General features: G+C 34.4%; 1 protein-coding gene across 3 annotated transcripts in view; it reads left to right on the forward strand.

Moving 5' to 3' along the window:
- Nucleotides 1-21,004, forward strand: part of raw (NDT-like domain-containing protein raw) — a 326,151-nt gene that overhangs the window by 149,148 nt on the left and 155,999 nt on the right. The window contains exon 1 of one of the 3 annotated variants that reach the window (XM_035360909.2): nt 8,027-8,045. The exons of the other annotated variants lie outside the window; for them this stretch is intronic. The gene's annotated coding sequence lies outside the window, so the exon portion shown is untranslated. Of the gene's footprint in view, nt 1-8,026; nt 8,046-21,004 lie in introns of those variants that run through there. 3 annotated transcript variants of the gene reach the window in all.

Consider the following 21,004-nt stretch of genomic DNA (forward strand, 5'->3'; position numbering starts at 1 on the left):
CTGTGTTTGCGTTATGGATTTCGTTTCTATGAACCATCATAAAATCTGTGCTTTCTCTTGTGGTGTATGCATTCTCCTTAATATCCGGTCGAATAAAACATCACATACAAAAGTACTAGAATAAACGCATGAAAAAGTAAACATAACATTGCAATAGTTGCCAAAAACAAAAGAGAGAAAAATGCAGTTAATAAGCAGACGATATTTAGAAAAGTACAGGTATTTAGACTGGAAAATGAAATTATCTGAAATTAACCACACGCGCAAACGAGATTTACAAAAGTAAAGATATTCAAACCTGAAAAGTAAAATATATAAGTTATTCCATCAATAAATGCCATAAGTTTGTTTATATCTTCTTTATTTTATGAGTTATTAAACATCAAAATGAGTCCGGGACTTTATAAACACCCTGTATGATAGCTGCTTTAAAAAATAATTGGCGATATCAAAATTAACGATTCTTGATTAGGTGCTCTCTCCTTAAATTCATTTGTTCTCACAAATTCATTCCAAATTACATAACACTGCTTGAAAAAGGTAACTAAAACTAATATTGACCAATCATAGCTTATAAATACGGCTTTGCGAAGAACTAGGTCCCCTTTTTTTTTTACTTCTGCTATGTAAACAACTCTGGGTCGCCTATACTTTCCTGCCTGAAATAACGTAGTGTCGCTCTATCTGTGGATACAAGAAGTTACTATATTCAAGTATGATTGAAAAATAAATTTGTCTGCCTAAGAGATGATTTGAGATGTGTAAAAATAAAGATGGTGTTTTTTGAATTCAGTTTTGTTATCTGCTTCATCAAGACCTCATCCTCAGCCATTATTGTCTTCTAAGCCATGTCTACAGCCATCTACACAATATCGAAAGCCGTTAAAAGTCCCAGTGCCTTCATCTACGCATTTAAAATACTGTAACAGCTTTAATATCGTTATTAATCTCTCGTGCATTTGAAATAGATGAATAATAAATAATGTACAGATTACTGGCAATATTGAAATGCAGGCTCGAGAGCTGCATGCATTTTCTCGCACGAAGCATGTAATTATTTTTTTTTAATAAGTTTTTAGAATATGTTTGCTTTTCTTGTTTGTATGTCGCCATTTTTGAGTGTTAAATAAAAGTTATTGCTGTGTTCCATCATTGGAGTTGCTTCATTTCGCCAAAGAAGTATCACAATACAATATATATATATTTAAAAGTAGAAAGATAACATGGACAAGAGAAAACTTAGTGGTCAAGAATTTTACGCATTGAGTTGCAAAATTCTAAAAATATTTGCAAAAAAGAGGAATGTTTAAAAGCTATTGCTAAAAAGTACATTCGACACTGTAGTTCCTGTGTAAAATAGTTACATCATGTATATATACATGTTACATCATGTATATATACATGATGTATAATTATATCATGTATAATTGCATCATGTATATTTGTATGTGTGTGAGTAGAATATGATATGATGTTTAAGGAAGGCGGAAAATGAGTCAGAGATAAAATATGTTCTGATAGACAATCCGCTTCAACTAATGAGCAATATGCCTTTCATGTCAGAGATATGACGCTTTGTGATCATCTTTTAATAGTTAGGGAAACTGATAACATTTAACATGAGTGAGAGTTTATTTGAACGTGTGGTTTGTACTATTTGAATCCGTTTAAGAAATTTTGAAAGGTTTTGGGGTTTGCGGTGCATTACTACACGAATTGGTCCGTGGTGTCAGGAGATGTTGTGAAGTGGTCCAGAATATGCTTTCTCAGTGCGATCCCTTCTTAAAATACCCTAGCACCAGTTATAAAATATAAATCTGCGCTTTTGATGCAGAAAGAACTCAAGTTAAAGGTGCTTGAAAGCTGAAGCAAATCTGAAAAGACCATACCAGAGCTGAAGAAAATACAGAGTAACTGTAACAGTTTTCTTCGACTGTTGTGATATTGCATATCATGAACACACCATTGGCCAAACTGTTAACAAAAAATATGTGAGTATTTTTCTGCGTTTGTGTCAAGCACTTCGTAGAAAACGCCCTGAAATGTGGAGAAAAAATTCATGAATTCTGCAATAGCTATGATATAAATTTTTATTATGCTCTTGTTTTTTGTGAATTTTTTACCAAAAAATCAAGAGAAGGCTTTGAAGTTCTGTGGTCGTCTGATATAGCACCATATGAATTTTCTATATTTTCATTGTTAAAGTTACTGCTTCGTGGTCGCCGTTTAGGTCTTTTGTTGAGTCCTCAAATTTTTGTTGATTCCTGAAAGTCTTTTGATGGGTTTCACGAAAATGACTTTAAAACATTATTTTGAGGAGAGGAAAAAACGTTGACATGAGTGCATTGCTGTTGGAGGGGATTACTTTGAAGGGGAATATTGTAAATGGTAATCTAGAAAATTAAAATTTGTTATTTTATGGAATCATTCGGGATACTTTTTTTATCACACTAGTCTAAATCTTTATTTGGCGTACTTTATAAGCAAAAATATTTGTGCTGTTGATCAAACCCTGATAAAGAACAATAAGATCCCTTTGTGTACAACAAGATAGTATATAAAATGATATTTGCGTATTAGCTGGCTACCATCCAACCATGAAAGGTTGCGGAAATCTCACCAAAGCTGTACCAATCTTTACGACAAAATTCTGCCCTGCATTTCTGTCTGCAACGTTTATAATAAAACATTCGCAAGTCTGTCTGTACAATCCACCAAACAATCACTGCTGCAGAAGTATTGGACCCGCCAACGCTTTTCCGCATCGTGAAAAAGCTTTCGTCGATTTGTACTATTTTGTTATACCTTCCTACTTTACCAGAAGGCCTGTTTAAAAATACAAACTTCTTGCAGGTAATGGTTCCCATTTGTTACTGTTTTGTCGGTCATTCTATCCCTTGTTTACATATGTTAGTTCTACCAGCCAATCGTAAATGAACCGTGAAAATGTGATTCTGCGTGATTTATCGAAAATCAGTAGAGTTTATATGAAATGAAAATGCAGCTATTATGTGCATATTGTGACGTCACGCTTATCTATAACTGGAGCTAAATCACGCGTTTCACGGTGGGCGAGATAATAGGTAAGTACTAATAAAAGTTATTTGTATTCACACTTATATATCGTGCAAGGAACTTAAATTTCAAAAGTTTTTGTTAACGTCATTTCTTAAAGGAAATGAAAGCAGAGAAAATAAATTGTGAAATGTTTAGCGTTTCTTTTTTATTTAGCGTTCAACTGTTACAATAAATTGAATCATAGATTTTAATTAATAGAGTTTCTTCTGATTGTGGAAAATAGTTCTTCCTCACAATTAACTAAACTTAAAACACTATTTTTAAACTAAAACTTCTTTTCGTTGGTATAAGTTTCATGCACTTTGCGAAAGTACAGCATTCCTGTTAAACATTTCAGTAGTCAAAATGGCTCAAAGCAAAGATGCGAATGTGGTGAATTTGCACGAAAAAAAATTTCGAAAATTTCCAGTTTATTGATATGTAATCATACCCAATAACACATATTGTAAATTAACATTAGAGGCCAGGGTATTAATGTAAAAATGCAGCTCGTTAAAATAACGTATGTACAATGCAGTAACATTTGTCAAAATTAGGAAGACAATGAGTACATTGGAAGGTTTACATTTAGAGCCAATAGCGATAGGGTTTTGTGAAAAATGAATGCGTTTTATGAAAAAGTTTAAAGAATAGACTTCACTTTTTGATGCTATTTCTTGCCAACATTTAAAATATGCAATTGATGACTGAATGTCGCGGGAGTGGCCAAGAATTGAAAAGCACAGGTTCATGTAAATTTTGATTTGGTTTAGCGAAATATGGCACAACCTGCAAGATAATATGGCTAAGGAAAGGATGCCTTATTTTTTAAAGTTTATTTATTAATTTATTAGCCCAAAGGGGCGTTAGAATCAAAGGGCTATTAGTCTCAAAACGGTATTTTGCGTCGTTTTACTTTCTGCGTTGATTCACTCTTCAAACTGTTGCTATCAAGTATTATCGCCGTGTATGATATTTAAAGAAACTAAGTAATGAAGAATCTGCATAAATGCATGAATGTTTCTCGGATTGTGAGGAAACAACGGTACCTAGATCCATAAACTTTGAATCACGTAGTCCTCCAACCGAACATGGGCACTTGGAAGACCGAATTTTGAATTTCGAATTTGTTTTATTAGCTATTTCGAATTTTGTAAAACATTAACGAGTTTTTGGTTAACAAACTCAACGATTTTAGAGCGAGCAATGGCAGCACTGTACGGAAGAAAGCATTTTTATTTCCAGCGCGCGAGACTGTGTATCGGAAATTCTAAAGATATACTGTTTTACTGTGTTTTTAAATAAGATGGTGCTGAAATCATCATTCCGTGCCTCGCTCAAATTTCAAGTACCAACTAAAACAACTTGCTTCAAAATCTTGGCAAGATTTGTGGAACAATGCTCCACTGGGAAGACGCACATATAACTTGATCCCCAATGAAAGCTTCGCATCTCTGTATTCCAATCCTTCATTAAATTGCTTTATAACAGAACACGGACCCTTTCCCACATATTTCTACGCAAGAAATATGGCGAACTCTAATATCTGCATATTTGGGGAACAGGGAACTCCTTATCATTACACTTTCTCATGACCCTTAACTGAGGATATTCACATAAAATCCCCATGAACTGATCTCCTGGCATTCCAAAGGTTTTTAATTAAAGATAAACCTCAGTATCCAAAGTTTCAGAAAATTATGCAATGACTCCTTCCTACGGCCTAGATCTCTCTCTGTCAAGTTCACATACTGCATACTCTTAGTGATCTTTTACATGCTGTGATTATGGGCAAAATGACTCTACTCCTGAACTTTATAAACTGATATAAACCTTTATATCTGAAATAACCCATGGACACCCACCTCTTTAGCACTATTATTACAATTCATTTTAACATTGTGTTGCCAGTACTAATTATAATTATCTCATTATATTTATCTCCTATTTTTGTTGCACCAAATCAGATTTACAATTTATTTTGTGAATCTCAAATTGTATTCCTACTATTATGTAATCTACTTATGTCCTACATCATTATATTTAATAAATACTGGATGCGGGGCGTACTGTGTGGGATTGCACGATGTACCATAAGACAAACTCTAGACCTTTTGGGAAACTTCAATCTATGTAAATTCTTATAAAACTTGCAATCTCCCCTTTTTTTCCGAAGAGTTAATATGGAAAGGCATTACTAGTTGACCCATGGTGCATCATCGCTGGTGTCCCCCATACTTTTACCCTGTTGGAAATTTTACACATAAGTATATTTGCGAAGAGTAAACAATATTTCATCAGTCGTAACCTAGGGTTTAATTCCGTGATGTCCTTCTCTATCTTGTCGGATAATTTATAAAGGCAAGCACAAAGTAATCTTTAACAGAACATTTAAAATGTTTTATGATTGTAGCAAGGTTAATGTCATAAGGTGAGGCGGCAAATAATCCTTATAAAAGTAAATAGCTTAATGTGCAGTCTGATGAAAATTAATTAAATTGTCGTAATGGATTTTAAAAAAAAAATCTGAATAATATACTCCAGAGGTAAAAAAGTATAAAGTAAAAATTTTTATTTAGAATAAAAGCATTTTACGTTATGTACTGTAATGAGATATAATACTAAAAACAGTAAATTAGCTATCATATTCTTAATTCTATGTGGCCAAAATTAAATTTGGGAGGCGCCCATGTGGGACAATAAAAGAATTTAATAGAGCAGTAGAAGTGATGATAGTATATATAATTTTTGGGGGGGGAGGGGGTAAATTAAAAAAATAATGTTATGTATAATATGCTGACAACTGTTTAAATCTGTTTCGGTTAAAAACAATTCAACATTACTCTTCCGTATTAATATATATACATTTCTAACCAATACAATGCTAATATGGGAGCTCCGCGATTTTATTTTTAGTTACATGTGAACAAAAATGCTGCAATAGCAAAAAAAGTTTATTTTTTACTTTTTAGTACATTTTATGAAATCCATACAAGTTAAAAAAATTTTTATGTATAATTAGCGTTAAAAAGTATTACATTTTTTACAAAGCGAAAAATATAATACTTATTTTTAACTATAAAAATGGGACCTAAAGTGTGCATAGAAAAGCTTAGAGAATGTAACTAATTGTTGTTAGTTCAGCTACATATTGTAGGGACAATATTCCTTGCATGGAAAAGGAATAGACAGAACGTTGCCATGGCCCGTCAGGGGACAAATAGATAAGACCGCTGAACCTTTGGTAGTTCGATCTGGTTTCGAATTCTCAGGCAGTTAATGTTTTGGCAGATAATTTAATAGTGGTTTATCTGATAACGTAATGGCGGTATGCAAGAATTCTCGTTCGCTAATTACTGTACTGGTCGGCAAATAACTTAATGATATGTGCCTTTTTCAAGTTTCTCCTCGCAGATGACTACGAACAAGTTTCCTGTAGAAGTTCTTCATGAAGGTATCCCTCCACTCAGGCTGATAACCTCCACTCAGGCTGATAACCTGTTTGCCATGGTTTATTAAAAAACAAATAATTGTAATGTCACCAAGTTTTAGTATATATTTAGGAAACTAATACTTGTTACGGCTAAGCAGTGATTCACAGAGTAAATGAAGAATAGTAGGCCATATATACACTACCGTACATAGTTGATTTTATCATTAATGCTAGGATTACTGACTATTCTTTTTGTCATATATATTCATCAAAATTAAGTATATTCTTAAAAATTGTTTACTGGTGATTTTTTTTTTAATTAAAGGGGTTTTGTCCCTGAAGGACTGTTGCTTTCGTTTTGCGATTTTGCGTTGGTTCACTATAAAAGTCCGTTTCACTTTTCAAACTGTTGCCACCAAAGGTTAGAGTCCTGCATTATATTTGAAGAAATTAAATAATGAAAATTCTGCATAAATGTATGTATGTATATTTCTCGCATTGTGATAAAACAGCGGTACATAGAGCCATCGAATTTTGAATGACGTAATCCTCCTACGAATATGGGCATGTGGAAGACCAAATTTGGAATTTGTTTTATTATCGATTTCATATTTTATAAAACTTTTTAACGAATTTTTGAGTAACAAACTCATCGATTTAAAAGCGAGCAATGGCAACACTCTACGGGGGAAAAAAACCTTTTTATCTCCAGCGCGCGGAACGGTGTATCGAAAATTCTAAAGGTATGCTCATTTTAGAATTATTCTGTGACATTGCTATTGAAGTTAATTTATAGTTTAAGTGCGAAGAGCGTGATATTTAATAAATTAATGTAACACACCAAACGTTAAAAAAGCGCCCCTTTGGACGTAATTTAAATTCTGAAACCTTTCAGATTTTTTATTCATTTATTTATTTTTGGTACTATTTAATTCAATAAGGAAAACCAAAATGCATAAGTAAATGAACAACAGTTGAATTTCACATTTTTCATTAGTTACCATAACATTAAATAATTGGAACTTCGTGTAACTGGGATACGGATAATTTGATTTATTCTGTGTTCTTACAAGGTTGTTACGTGTTAATTGCTTACAACAGTTACGCAAGCAGTTATTACATTTTCTTATTCCATAAAAAGATCAAAGACACTGCGTGTTCTGTTAATTTTCGGAAAAGTTAGCGAGAAAAATTTTTCCTGTTACGTACAGTAGGATGCCAGTCGTGCAAAGCGGAAGCCAACGTCGCATCGTTTGAATTCTACCGTTTATTTTCGCGCTTCACTGCGCAGCTGAATGAATATTCGGCGAACCGGAAAAGGGGAAATTTCGTTCTTTCTGTCTTTTATTTTTCCGTGTAATATCGAAAGAAAATTGGGAAGGTCACTTCTTTCTTCGATCGGAAATCATTCGATTATAGGTTTCTGCGAAAGTCAGCTGAGGTTGAGCCAATAGTGTTTTGCTGCGAAACAAAACTGCTATTCGCAATTTAACCGTCGAATTTTGCAACTAAATTTCGAAATGATTTCAGCAGTATTTTCAGTTCATGTTTACAGGTGATTAATTCTTTCCCATTTGTTCTTTTCATAAAACAATTTTCCTTCTCTTTCTTGTTTCGTCCATCCGGGCACTTTCAATTTATGCTTACTGAAAGGTATGTTTGTTTATAGATAAAAAAATTTCATTTTCAAAGCAGAATTCAATTAAACATTTGTTTGGTAAAGTATTCAAGGTTTTAAAATTTTATATTTGTTTTAAATACTTATTCATTCAGTGGGTTTATGTAAAAATGTTTTAACGACATCAAAAGTTTTCGAAAAAAAATAGTTAAAAATTAGATTAATGCCACAGTTCCAGTATGTTTTATGCGCATTAAGATAGTTTACTCTAATAAGAAAAACTGCAAAGAAAATAAATTCTGGCTGCATGGGCATTTTCGTGGTTTTCCTCATGTGTAATGTGTATACGAACCAATTTCCCTGAGAATGTCCTCCACGGAGATATCCCTCCCCTTAGGCAGATAGACCTGAAGTGCTTTGCCGTATTCAAAACAAGCAAAACCGAACCAACAAAGGTATCCCTTCCCTTAGGCAGGTAATCCTTGCGTGCCTTTTTCGTGATTCAAGTAATCCTATACAGTTTCATTCATTTGCAGCGTTTTAAGCTGTTTGAGAAAAATTAGCCTATTGTATTGTGATTATATTTTTACTTCCTTGTACGAAATAAAGGTGTAAAATGTTGAAATATGTTCGGGTGTCATATTTCAATGGAAAAATCTATTTTGACCGTTTCCGAAGTCCCCTCTTTTTTTTTTTTTTTTTTTTTAGCGTGACATCTGTGGGTACTGACACAGTAGAGGACTCTTTTTTCCAAAACGGATTTTAAAATGGTTTCATTTTTTTCGTGCCTCACGGAATACGTCGATATATGTTTTACGAAAAACGTTGTGCGAGATAACGTACGTATCTCGCACAACTCAAAAACAAATACAGTGGGTAAAGAAAGTATTGGCATTTGCCTATAAATGATCATCACCTAACAAAGTAATGCTTGACAATTTGAGCTGGACATAAAACACAGGAAGTAAAAAACACACAAATCTAATGAAACTTTCAATTTAATATGCCTTTTACACAAAATATTTAACAAAAAACGTTAAAAATGTATTGGCAAAGTTCTAACTACTGTGCAAATTTTGTTATGTTGAGGTCACGCGTTTAGACTGTTAAGAAGCCCTGTTAGTATAAAGTATGCTGTCCTACTTCAAAACTTTTAAAACGTTATTTTACCAATACAGCTTCAAGTCGAAGGAGTTGGATGTTAATGTTAAAAACAGGATTATTCAGCTCAGAAATGAGGGTTTAACTTATCCTGCTATAGGAATACAACTGAACATGCGGTTATTTACTGTTAGAAGTGTTGTAAAAAAGTTCAAAGAAACAGGATCAACGAAAAATAAGATTAGAAGTAGACGGCCTCGAATATTTTCTAAAAGGAAAAACGTGGCATTATCAAAGAAGTTAAGAAAAATCCTAAAATACGTGCACCCTAGTTAGCCAAAGCTGTTGCTAATACTTCGCATAAAACTTTTAGTGTGCATACTGTACGGAATGTGTAACAAGAAGGAAGTTTTTATGCAAGGGCAGCTAGAAAGAAACTTTTCATTTCAGAAAAACTGGAGGAAGAGATTGGATTTTGCGAAATCTCATATTAATTTATCATACGAATTTTGGAACACAATTATTTTGTCCGACGAATCAAAGTTTAACATTTTCGAGAGTGATGGATGACAAATATGTGTGGAGAAAGCCTACCACCGAAGTGGAAAAACAATATTTAACACCGACTGTAAAACATGTTGGAGGGCGCGTCGTAATTTGCGGCTGTACGGCAAGAAACAGAGTTGGTAACCTGTGCTTCATTGATGGTATTATGACGGCTCTACCTACATTGACACATTGCGCCATAAAATGAAATTCAGTGCCCAAAAACTTGGCGTAGGAACACCATTTGTGATTTAACAGAACAGGTTAATGACCCTAAGGATACAGTCAACCTCACCTGGCAATAGTTACTCTATAACGCTCCTCGCCAGTTAAAGACACCGCCTCATTCACCTGAAAAAAATTTAATTGAAAATTTATGGCACAAATTGGACCTAGAATTCAGGAAACATAAAATTTTGTGTAAAGATGAACTTAAGCGTATACTCCTGAAAGAATGGCACAAAATTTCCAACAGGACTTCTTCAACAACCAGGACTTTTTTCTGTGAGAAATAGATTACGAGCTGTTACATAAATGCAAAAGGTATGAATACAAAGTTCCACAATTTTGTTCCCACATTTTGCTGTATGATCTTTCCAATACTTTGTTGACATCCAAATTTACGTTTTTCGTGTATATTTTGTGTAAAAGGCATAGCAAAACAAAAGTTTCATTAGATTTGTGTCTTTATTGCCTTCTGTGTTCTTTTATGTCCAGCTAAAATTTTCTAGCATTTCATAGCTAGATTGGCCAATTATAGGCATGTGCTAACACTTTTTTTAACACACTGTAGCTGTAGAGGGTTAACTTTTGTATATGGGACTGCTATAACACCTAATTTTGCACCTCCCTTTTTAATTGCAATTGGCAGTACCAGACGTGTGTATATACCAACCCCCCTTATACGACTTAAAAGTCTTTACCTGGCCTTTATTTTCGCAGTCATTGGTTGTAATCATATCCTTCCAATTGCAGAAGTGTTTTAAATGCGAAAACATTCATGTTTTGGGAATGTCAAGTTTTTAAATAAATTAATTTTGGAGAAATAACGAAAACTAATTTTTAATGCGATTGGCTTCCTCTGCAAGTAAAGATGATGATGATTACTTGAATTTCTTGAAGGTTAGACATTTTTTAAAAAATTTCAAATAGCCTATTTATTTCTAACATGAGTAATTTAGTGATAAGGAAATAAAAGCAGATTTCTCTTCACTAATTTAAAAAAAAAAAAAAAATAGCGTATCTAATGCATCGCTGTTTAATCATCTTTTACATTGTCGAAATGTGATTTATCACAGAGATATCTTTTTTAAAGAAATTTGCCGCTGCTATTATTATACGACAGCTGCTAGTTTTCTTATTATATTACAATCGTTTCCCGAAATTTCCTGTTTATACATCTGGACCTTTGCATGCTGTGTTCCAGTTTGCTCAGTGTAAAAATCCAGAACAGTTATTTGTGCAAAAACAAACTCTCTCATGGTTGCTTGTACGGTAGCTGATCTGTTAAATCGTCTCGGCGATCGCAATAACCTCGTTGTTTTCATTCGTTGCGAATAAGGCCGTATAGTTTCGTTGCACACCTGGCGAACTTTGTGTGTGTACATAAACTTGCGGCTTGGAAGCATTTTTTTGTAAATGTTTGCGTCTGATATCATTATTGGACTTGCATATTCATGGTGCAATCGAAAACCGCCGCTTCGAAATATTTGAGGATGGGGAAAGAGTAATTACTTCCTGTTTTCAAGTTTTTACTTTGAAAACCCTTGTTTTGCTTATTGATATCGAATCGGGTATCTTTTTGGAGCTGGCTTGCTTTTTAAAGTTGTGCTTTTCGGGCGCACAAACTTTCTTAGGTTAAGTGCAAAAAAATGCAGAACATGAAGAAAGTACTGTTAAAATACGAATAAAATTTAGAAATCACTGTACTTTATTTGTCCTTGAACCTTGCTTACAATTATAAAAAAGTGGATTTCATGTTTCTAGCCGCAGAATTTATTTAATATGTATAATTAAAATGTAAGTGTTTCAGTTGGTATTTTGCCGATGATTTACTGTTTATGAACTTGATGAAGCATATTTCCTCAGCAGTGCATGGGTCGAAAGAAACGAACATAAAAGAACACGGTCGTTTGTTTTTTGTTCTTGCACAATTGGAAAAATTATTTGTTTGTATATCTAATGTTATTGAAAAAGCTGACATTCTTTGCTGTCATTTAATTTGTTTAAATAAAATATATGACGACGTACATTTCCCAAGACAAATGGAACTCGCATGTTTTACCATAATTTACTAACCAACCAAACTTCAAAATATTAGCTTATTGCGAGTTTCCCACAACAGTAGGACTGAAATGCGAGATGTTTACGGAATGAGGTGAAATAAAAAATCTTATATTCTGTACCTTTTCGAAAGAAATGAACTAGTGTGTATTGTACAATAAGCTCTGTAAATATTCAGACATTTTTTAATAATATTTATTTGCTTTGTATAAAATTGAAAAGATTCTGTGTAATTATATCATTTAACTGGAAAGAATTTTAAAACAATTAAGTGCACATAATGTTTCTTTTAATACTTGTGTTCTTGGTGTCGTTGCAAAGAATGATGATTTTTGAATTTGAGATAGAGGCTTAACGGCGACATATAAATGTATGTGTAATAGTTTTTTTTATGATGATGTCTTCTGTATATGTGTAAATTTTGAAATTAATCATGATTACCAACTAAATTTTATTATACAAATATTTTAATTATGCTAAGCAGATGGCTTTTCGTCCTCAAATGAATTAAAAATACCTCATGATAAATACTTAATGTAGCGATAACTATTACTGGGTTGTGTCTTTAGACGAACTAAGACGTATGGATAGCAGAAAAAGTATTTTTGCAAGAATGGTTGGTCGTTAATTAAAGCAATACACGTGAAGTCTATCTACCTAAGTGGAGGGTTATCTTCATGACAGACTTTCTAACAGAAAGTGGCTCATATAAACGTTAGACATGAGAAAAAACACGAAAATACAATGCAATTAACCCGTTCATTGAGATCTAGACCCTGGTCGAACTCCCGAACACTGTATTTTGCACTCAGCTGTTGGTGAACAGGTATCACTTGATATGCTTAAAATCATCTTCGCACTTCCAGGGACAGGTCTCTGTATGATTTTGATTTCAAACTCTGTGAATATTACGTTGCATAATCAAAAATAACTCTATAATCATAGTGATATCTCCGTAATCATCAAAAATAGCTCCATAATCAAAAATCGCAGAATTTCCAGTCTGGAGATGTGGTGACTGTTCATTTAAAGTGACAAATTGCTATCTTCTGTAAGCTAAAAATTGAAAATAAGAGAGTAATAAAGAGTAAGGTTCGCGTCCTGCAAGAATCTCTAGTATTTGTGTTTAGTCTATGTTTAGGATCGAATGTTTTTCCAGTGGGAGACTGACTGTCAATAGTGTAGTTATAAAGCAGAGACATTGATACTGGTTGCTTATTCTGGCATGCAGCGACAGATGCACTACTCCTGTTCTTTCCAGATTCCTGAATGAGTCCCCTTAGGGTCCTGACGTATGTAAAAGTCCAAAGATGAAGGTTCTCCAGTTGAGATAGCCTTGTAAAAGAAAGAGAGAAATAAAGGCTTGAGCTTCGATGATCAGCAAGTCATGTTCTGGGGCAGCTGCAGAAGGACAAGGAGGTGGGGAAAGCTGGCCGGAAACACGGAGCTTGCAAACTACTGTACAATTTGAAAACAATACATGTATACAGAAACATTAAAGAAAAAATCTATGTACAATCTAAAATATCATCTCTTCTGACAAAACAGCAATCATTTGGAAGTGATTGCTTCTTAAGTAAATAACAGGAAGAAATAATTTTGGATTACCTATGTACAGCAACAAAACTGGTCTTTTAAGGGCAAAACAACCAAAAACACTGATTTTACTAGCCTCTGGTACCCAGGAGTACCGGCGTAGCAAATTCTGAATGTTTCACAGCACTAGAAACGCAAAGATTTTACTTTGCGATGAAAAAATTGTCACAAATTGCGAAAATGACCACTTAAATTGTTGGTAAAAATGAGGACGACATATATAAACGTACAGCAGGTTCATTATTTCACAGATAATCCATCAAAGCATCAAGTTTAATTAAGTCCTGAGTGAGTATGCTGAGCTCTCGTTGGTCGGTTTAGGTAGACTGTAATAAGTGAGCAGCGAATGAGCGAAGAAGTTTGTCTTCATCAAGTATTTCGTAACTTAAGATATTAGCGAAATTAGCTGTATTGTGGCTAATCGCTGTGTTGAAAAATTTTTCATTGATGCGATTAATAAATTCTTGAATTTGTGCTAATTTTAAATCCGAGTGCAGACTCTGATTTCTGACGAAGTAGGGAACTCCAGTAATTATTCCTAAAAACTTGTTTTGAAGGACTTGATTTTTTTTTTTTTTTTTTTTTTTTTTTTTTTTTGTAGTCCTTGTCTTTTGCGTTTGCCCAAACAGGGTAAGCGTATGTGAGAATCTGTCGAATAACTGTAAGATAGTCTGTTTTTCAGATGTGCAGAGAGCTGTTCGCATTTTAACAGTGGGGACAGTCTAAACATAATTTTGTAGACCTTTCGACATACTTTGGGTCACGTGATCGTTCCATGAGAAATTACTATTGAAGATAACTCTGAGGTAGCTTGCTTTGTTGACCATTGGGATTGGGGAGCTAAAAAGGGTAACTTCAGCTTTAATTTGGTCGGGTCTACGATACTTCTTGATGAAAATAATTTTAGATTTTGGGGGCTGAATGCTGGTTTTCCAAACACCACACCCTTTTTCTATGGCTTGAATTTTCTCTTGCAGCCTGGCCAGGCTGCAAGAGACTGCATGGTCCGGTCGACATGATTTGGAAACAATTGGCGTGTCATCGGCGTAGCTGGCTATGAGACTGTTAACGTCATCTGGAAAGTTGGGGAAATCGTTAACGTAAAGTATGTAAAATAAAGGTCCAAGGATCTTTATTTTACACTAGCAGCTTCGCTGCCAGCCTTCGTCTGGCTTTTAAATGTACCGGAAAAATGGCTGAGGGGAACACCGGACGTTAAATTTAAAAACTGCGTAGAATTATACGCATATCATATAAAAAAGTTATTATGTATGACAAAATTACAATGAAGTAAGCAATATCCCTTAATACAAATATTAATTATCCCAATAAATAAATTAACCAACTTCCCTTTGCAAATTCTTAAGAACTAAAATGGTATGAAGCAGGTTAATAACTTTGTTTCCTAAAAAAATCACTCAAAAATAATAAAATTTTAAAATGGCGCGGTAATGCACAAATATTCAGTAACCAATAAGGGAGCTGATTACATCACGCATAGAATTAAAATTATTTAAATAATCATTCATAATAAAATCATTTTTAAAACAAATGCAAAATTAAATTGTATTTTAATATTTAACAGCCATAAATAATGTTTAAAACATTAGATTAAATTTATAGATATTAATAAAACCAATTACATTTTAAGTAAGGTGACGTCAATGATTACATCATCCACAACATAAAATTATATAAAATATTATAAACAACAAAATTTTTATTTCAAATCAAAATCCAAAATTAAATTTCTTTTTAATATTTAGAAGCCATAAATAATATTTAAAACACGCAATTCATGCATAATAAAACGCATTATTTTTTAAATAAAATGACAACAAAGTATCGGTTACCATAAATAACTTATCCAGCAATGGGTTTACTATAAGTCGTATTACTCGCCAAACGAAAAATCGGCAAAATCTGTGCAACCGTCTACCCCAAAAAAAAAAATAAATAAATAAAATAAAATAAAATAATAATAATAATAAAATGAAATATGCCAATATCTTAAAAACAGTGACATGAAAAATTGTTGCCAAATCCATATTTCTGAAAGAATGAAACTATTCAAAATAATGCGATTTCATCAAAATCTATCAACAACAATAAGGAAAATTGTTGCCAAAATCAAATTGTTAAAGATGTGAGATGTGAAAAGTGTACTCGGAAGCTTCATTTAAATTTTTTTTTAAAAATACAAAATATTATAATTTTTCCAAAATTCTTTTCGTAAAAGCAGTCGCAAGGATGAAAGTTTAACGTGTCCAAAAATCAAAGAAAAATAAACTGTACATTTTTAAACATAAACTTTTTTAGAAAAAATCCCGTTGAAAAGGTGTTAAGCTCACTTTGTTAAATAAATTCTTATTTAATCGATTTATTGAAACACGAAATTTATTTTAAGTTCGAAAAATAGCTAAGTGTTGACATTTCATGGCAATGTGAAAATGGAGTGCGTAGAGTAAAATCTCGCTTTCCTATAGCCCATTATGTCTGAAAATGACGCGATTTTGTCACAAAACATAAAATTAAAAAAAATTCGAATTCGAATTTCAAAAAAATCGCTTCGAGGTGCACTGGCTTTTGTCTAGATGCACCTATGTACCAAATTTCGTAGCCGTGGGTCTATTAGCTTACACGCAGCGCGAACGAAAGACACACACACACACTCTTTGTTTTATTATATGTAGACACTCTGTTTTGTTATATGTAGACACTCATTGTTTTGTAGACACTCTTTGTTTTATTATATGTAGAGATAAGGTCCATATTTAAGGTCCTTGCGGGATATATGGATACTAGGATATTCTTTACAGTAGAAATCGCTTTTGCCACGTGTAGCATCAGGATTGCGACCCTTATTCTATTGTAGATTGTCGAGCCTATGAATTCATTGAGGCGAACAAGCTGCGTCGCAGTAGCAGTTTTTTCCTGAAACCGCGCTGGTGATCCGCTAAACACTGGATGTTGTTGATCAATCTACGAGTCTTTCGAAAAGAATTTCAGTTTTCTTTTATATTTGGAAATATTCTGTGCGTAAGTATAGATAAGAGTGAGCAAGTAGCCTTCTTAAAATTTCGTTTTGAAATTTTTCGAACAAGAAGATTATGAGTGAAACATTTGTATTTAATCAGCTGCTTTTCTGCAATGATTTTATTGTTACATTTTTAAATGCCTATTTCGCAGTTATTTAAATTTTTTAAATGTTTACGCATGAGAAGGAAAAAAAAAAAAAAAAAAAGCCGCTGCGAACTGCCGGGATAAAACTCTCATAATATTTAGCATAAAATAATGTTTGGTAATTAAAGAAGGTGACAGAATCTCTAGGAAGTTAATCTGTGAATTAATTTTCAGTCTTCAAACCACAGTGTGCAATAAATAAATACATTGCGAGCTTCTTTTGAAGCTTCTTGTAAATACGTCACGATCTCCTTTTGAATAAATACATTCCAGACCCTAAAGTTTTTTCTAATGTAGTTTTTTCCATGTATCCTCATGTGCTTTTCCATAATCAAATAAACCAAACCAAACCAACCTTCTGAGCTTTCAATTAAAATTTATTTTTTAAACTTCATCATTACTGAAAGAAATCGCAGCATCTTATTTTGGTTACTTGTGGCTAGTTATTACACACCGCATACCATAGCTGTAGGAAGTATCATTTTTCATTTCGTAGAAATTAGTTTTGTTTGAATTAAATAAGTAGATGACGAATTTCTTCATTTGACATTTTACTTGCATATTATGTGGGATGAAGCTCGCATGCTTGCGAAAGAAATCATTGTATTGTTAAAGCTCTAGAATGGTAGTTGCCGTAACTGGATTGCTGCATAACTGTCTTAAAAGGGAAATCTTCAATTTGCATTTCCCATTTTTGGTGTATCTTATTGTTGTCTATTCACGTGCTAATATATTTTCTTACGTGCAGTATGTGCTTGCTCATCAATGCGGTCATGAGGAATTTTCAAAATGATTCCTCTTTCGGTTATAGTTTCTTCCATTAAAACATTCCATCTTTTAAAGATATTGTACTTCTACTTTTACTTTTACAGCACGCTACAGATTATCGACCACAGTTTGTGTTATCTTTTATACACAGAACTGGAATAAAAAATCTGTGATTCACTAACACTTGATAAAAGTGCATTTTTGAAATTAAGCTGTACACAAATCAAAACGCAATTGCACATTTTCTTCCTGTTTAAAAAGCAAATAGAATTGGTAGATAAATTTAGCAATTTATTATGACCAAGCTCTGGAGCAATGAACGGATGTATGAATTGTGTCCCTTTTGACCTGAAGGACGCAGGTTAAATTTATAAAGATTTGAGATGTCTTTGAAACGCAAGACCCTCTCGAAATTGCGTTCAGTACGGTTTGATTAATCTGCCTCTTTTCTGGATAGGCTGTCTATCTTGAAAGCAATTTTTGGGAGGATAGGGGAATAATTTCCTGGATAAAGCACATTTCTGTGTTTATATATCAGGTTAAAAAAAAAAAAAATAGCTACGTCATATGACCGTGAAATCAGCCCATTACGCTGCCAAGTACTGAACTCGCACGAAACTGCCAGAGAATGCTCTTGCTAATTCGGCCTTTTGCCTCTAGTTGTTTTTACTATGGCTTTGATTCGGTTTCTAAATTACAGGGTGGTTATAATTACAGCTGCATTTTGAAATGGCCGTAAAAGGAAAACTACTAGACCAAATGTTATCAAGCCTGGTAATCGTATAAAGGAGGTTATGGGAATTTATTTTTCGCGGGGGGCAAAGAAGTTTAAAACTCACCACCAGGGGGAGATGGCGCTGTATGCAATATTGTTAAACTAAATAAGGGTCGGAATCTAACTTAAACTTTTGTTACATGGGTTTAACATGTTGTATACCCTTAAGAAACATTGACCTAAACAAAATCACCATTTAAAGGCATTAAAGGTAATAAAAATGCGCCATGCGTGTAAAGGAGAAATCCGTGCGTAAAAACTACAGATTAGCGATTAGAAAATGTGAGATTGCAAATCACTTGCAAAAGTGTGCGCATTCCGGAAATCGTTTTCTTACAGATCGTTAATTTGCGATTTTTGAAGCCCGAATTCGGCCCTAAGACATGAAGATTGTTTATGGTGATAATCTAGACCAACGGTTCTCAACCTTTTGACAAACGCGTACCATCAAAACAAAAATTGTAAATCTTTAGTACTACCAATACAAAGTATTACTACCACCACCTCTGTTGAACAAAGCTCGGATGGCATAAATTTACGAATGTTAGGAAAAAAAAAACACTCAATCAGGATGATATGGTTATAATTTTTGAATTTAATAGTTAATAATACTTTACTTCTTTGCGTACCACCTATTTTTATCTTGCGTACCACTAGTGGTACGCGTACCATCGGTTGACAACCCCTGATCTAGACAGTTTGGCGGAATTGAAGGATGCGATACATCAACATGTCCGTAACATTCGTCCTGATGTGCTAAGAGCTGCTTTTGAGAATGCAGTAATACGATTAAACTTCCTTTCGGAAAATGGTGGACGCCACATTGAACATGCTTTGTAACACGTTTCAGAAACGATTAAGCACATTTTAAACCGATGTCTTCATGTCTTACTTCATTTAAGAATATTGCAAATAGCGCCATTTCCCCTCTGGTGATGAGTTTTTGAACCCCCCCCCCCCGCGGAAAATAAATTCCCTGGACCTCCTTTACACTATTACCGAGTTTGATAACATTTGGTCCTGTAGTTTTCCTTTTATGACCATTTCAAAGTGGAACTTTAATCGTAACCTCCGTGTACATCTCCACCGTTGGGAGGGGGGGGGAATTAATGAGGTAAAGAATTCTCAAATTAGTGTACGTTTGTATATTAATAATTTGAACTCTTATTTTACGTAAAATTCTTCATTGATGTAAGTTTGCTCAGAGGACTTATATAAATGCTTCTTTCGTATTGGAATACACTATTAGACAAAAAAAAAAAAAAAAAAAAGACGCACCGAGAAGATATAAACCAAATTGGACACAAATTGATATGCATACAGGTTTCGACGCAAAATGCAAAATTTTACATTTTGGCTGCGACAGCGCATCTGATCTGCGCAACTAGCAGGATATTTAAGAGGAGAAATTACGATTCTAGGTCATAAATTCTTTACGAATTTAAATTCGTGTACTCTAGTAGACAGTAACGATGCCTCGCATACAGGTGCGCGAACGATATGCGCAGAGGTCAGAATTTGAGAGAGGTCGTTTAGTTGGGCTCAAAGAAGCCGGCTGGTCTTATCGGCGAATAGCTCGACATTTGAGGAGGAGCGATGCCACTATTACACGATGTTTGCAGGAATGGATGAACCATGGCCGGACACAGCGTCAAGAAGGAAGCAGTAGGCGTAGAGAAACGACAGAACGTGAAGGCCGACCAATCGTCAGAGCGGGACTCTTAGCCCTAGATGCATCATTATCATCGATTGTACGTGCAACTAGTGCTTCAGTGACCGCAAGGACCATTCATAGACGGCTCACAGAAAGGGGGCTGAGGTTATGGCGCCCCTTGCGCCAACTACCATTGACCTGATTCATATGTCACTAACTGGAGTAGAATAGTCTTCAGTGATGAGTCCCACTTTGAACTGAGCCCCCAATGACCAGCGAAGGCGGGTCTGGAGACACCAGGACAGCGGTGTGATACCAACCTGACTGTCTTCCGTCAGACAGGCCGACAACCAGGAGTTATGGTCTGGGGTGACATTCCATTTCATAGTAGGACCCCTTTGATTGTCATCCGTCACAATCTTACAGCACAACGGTACGTCGACGAAGTTCTAACGCCCGTTGTGTTACCCTTCCTGCCACGCCACCATGGGCGTACGTTTCAGCAAGATAATGCCCACCCCCACACTGCACATGTTTCTACTGCTTGCCTTAGTGCTTACCGAACATTACCTTGCCAGCAAGGTCTCCGGCTCCCTCTCCTATTGAGCACGTTTGGAGCATTATGGGCAGGGTCCTCCAACCAGCTCGGGATGCTGAGGATCTAACGCGCCAGTTGAACAGAATTTGGCACGATATCCCTCAGGAGGACATCCGCAATCTCTATCAATCGATGTCAAGCCGAATAACTGCTTGCATAAGGGCCAGAGGTGGACAAACGCGTTACTGATTTGTTCACTTTGTGAAGCTCTATCACTTAAATAAATTATCAAATTTTTCTCAAACTGTAATCATTTGTTTTTCTGTACATTTCTACCCGTTTTCGTCTCATTCGGATAACTCCTTCTTAGTGCGTCGTTTTTTTTTTTTTTTTTTTTTTTTTTTTTTTTTGTCTGATAGTGTATAATAGCGATTTTATTTTATTTGTCTGTA

This window comes from Stegodyphus dumicola, chromosome 8 (genome assembly GCF_044657685.1).
Source record: "Stegodyphus dumicola isolate Sdum_Otavi_A_Nest chromosome 8, ASM4465768v1".
In the NCBI taxonomy this organism is placed as follows: Eukaryota; Metazoa; Arthropoda; class Arachnida; order Araneae; family Eresidae; genus Stegodyphus; species Stegodyphus dumicola.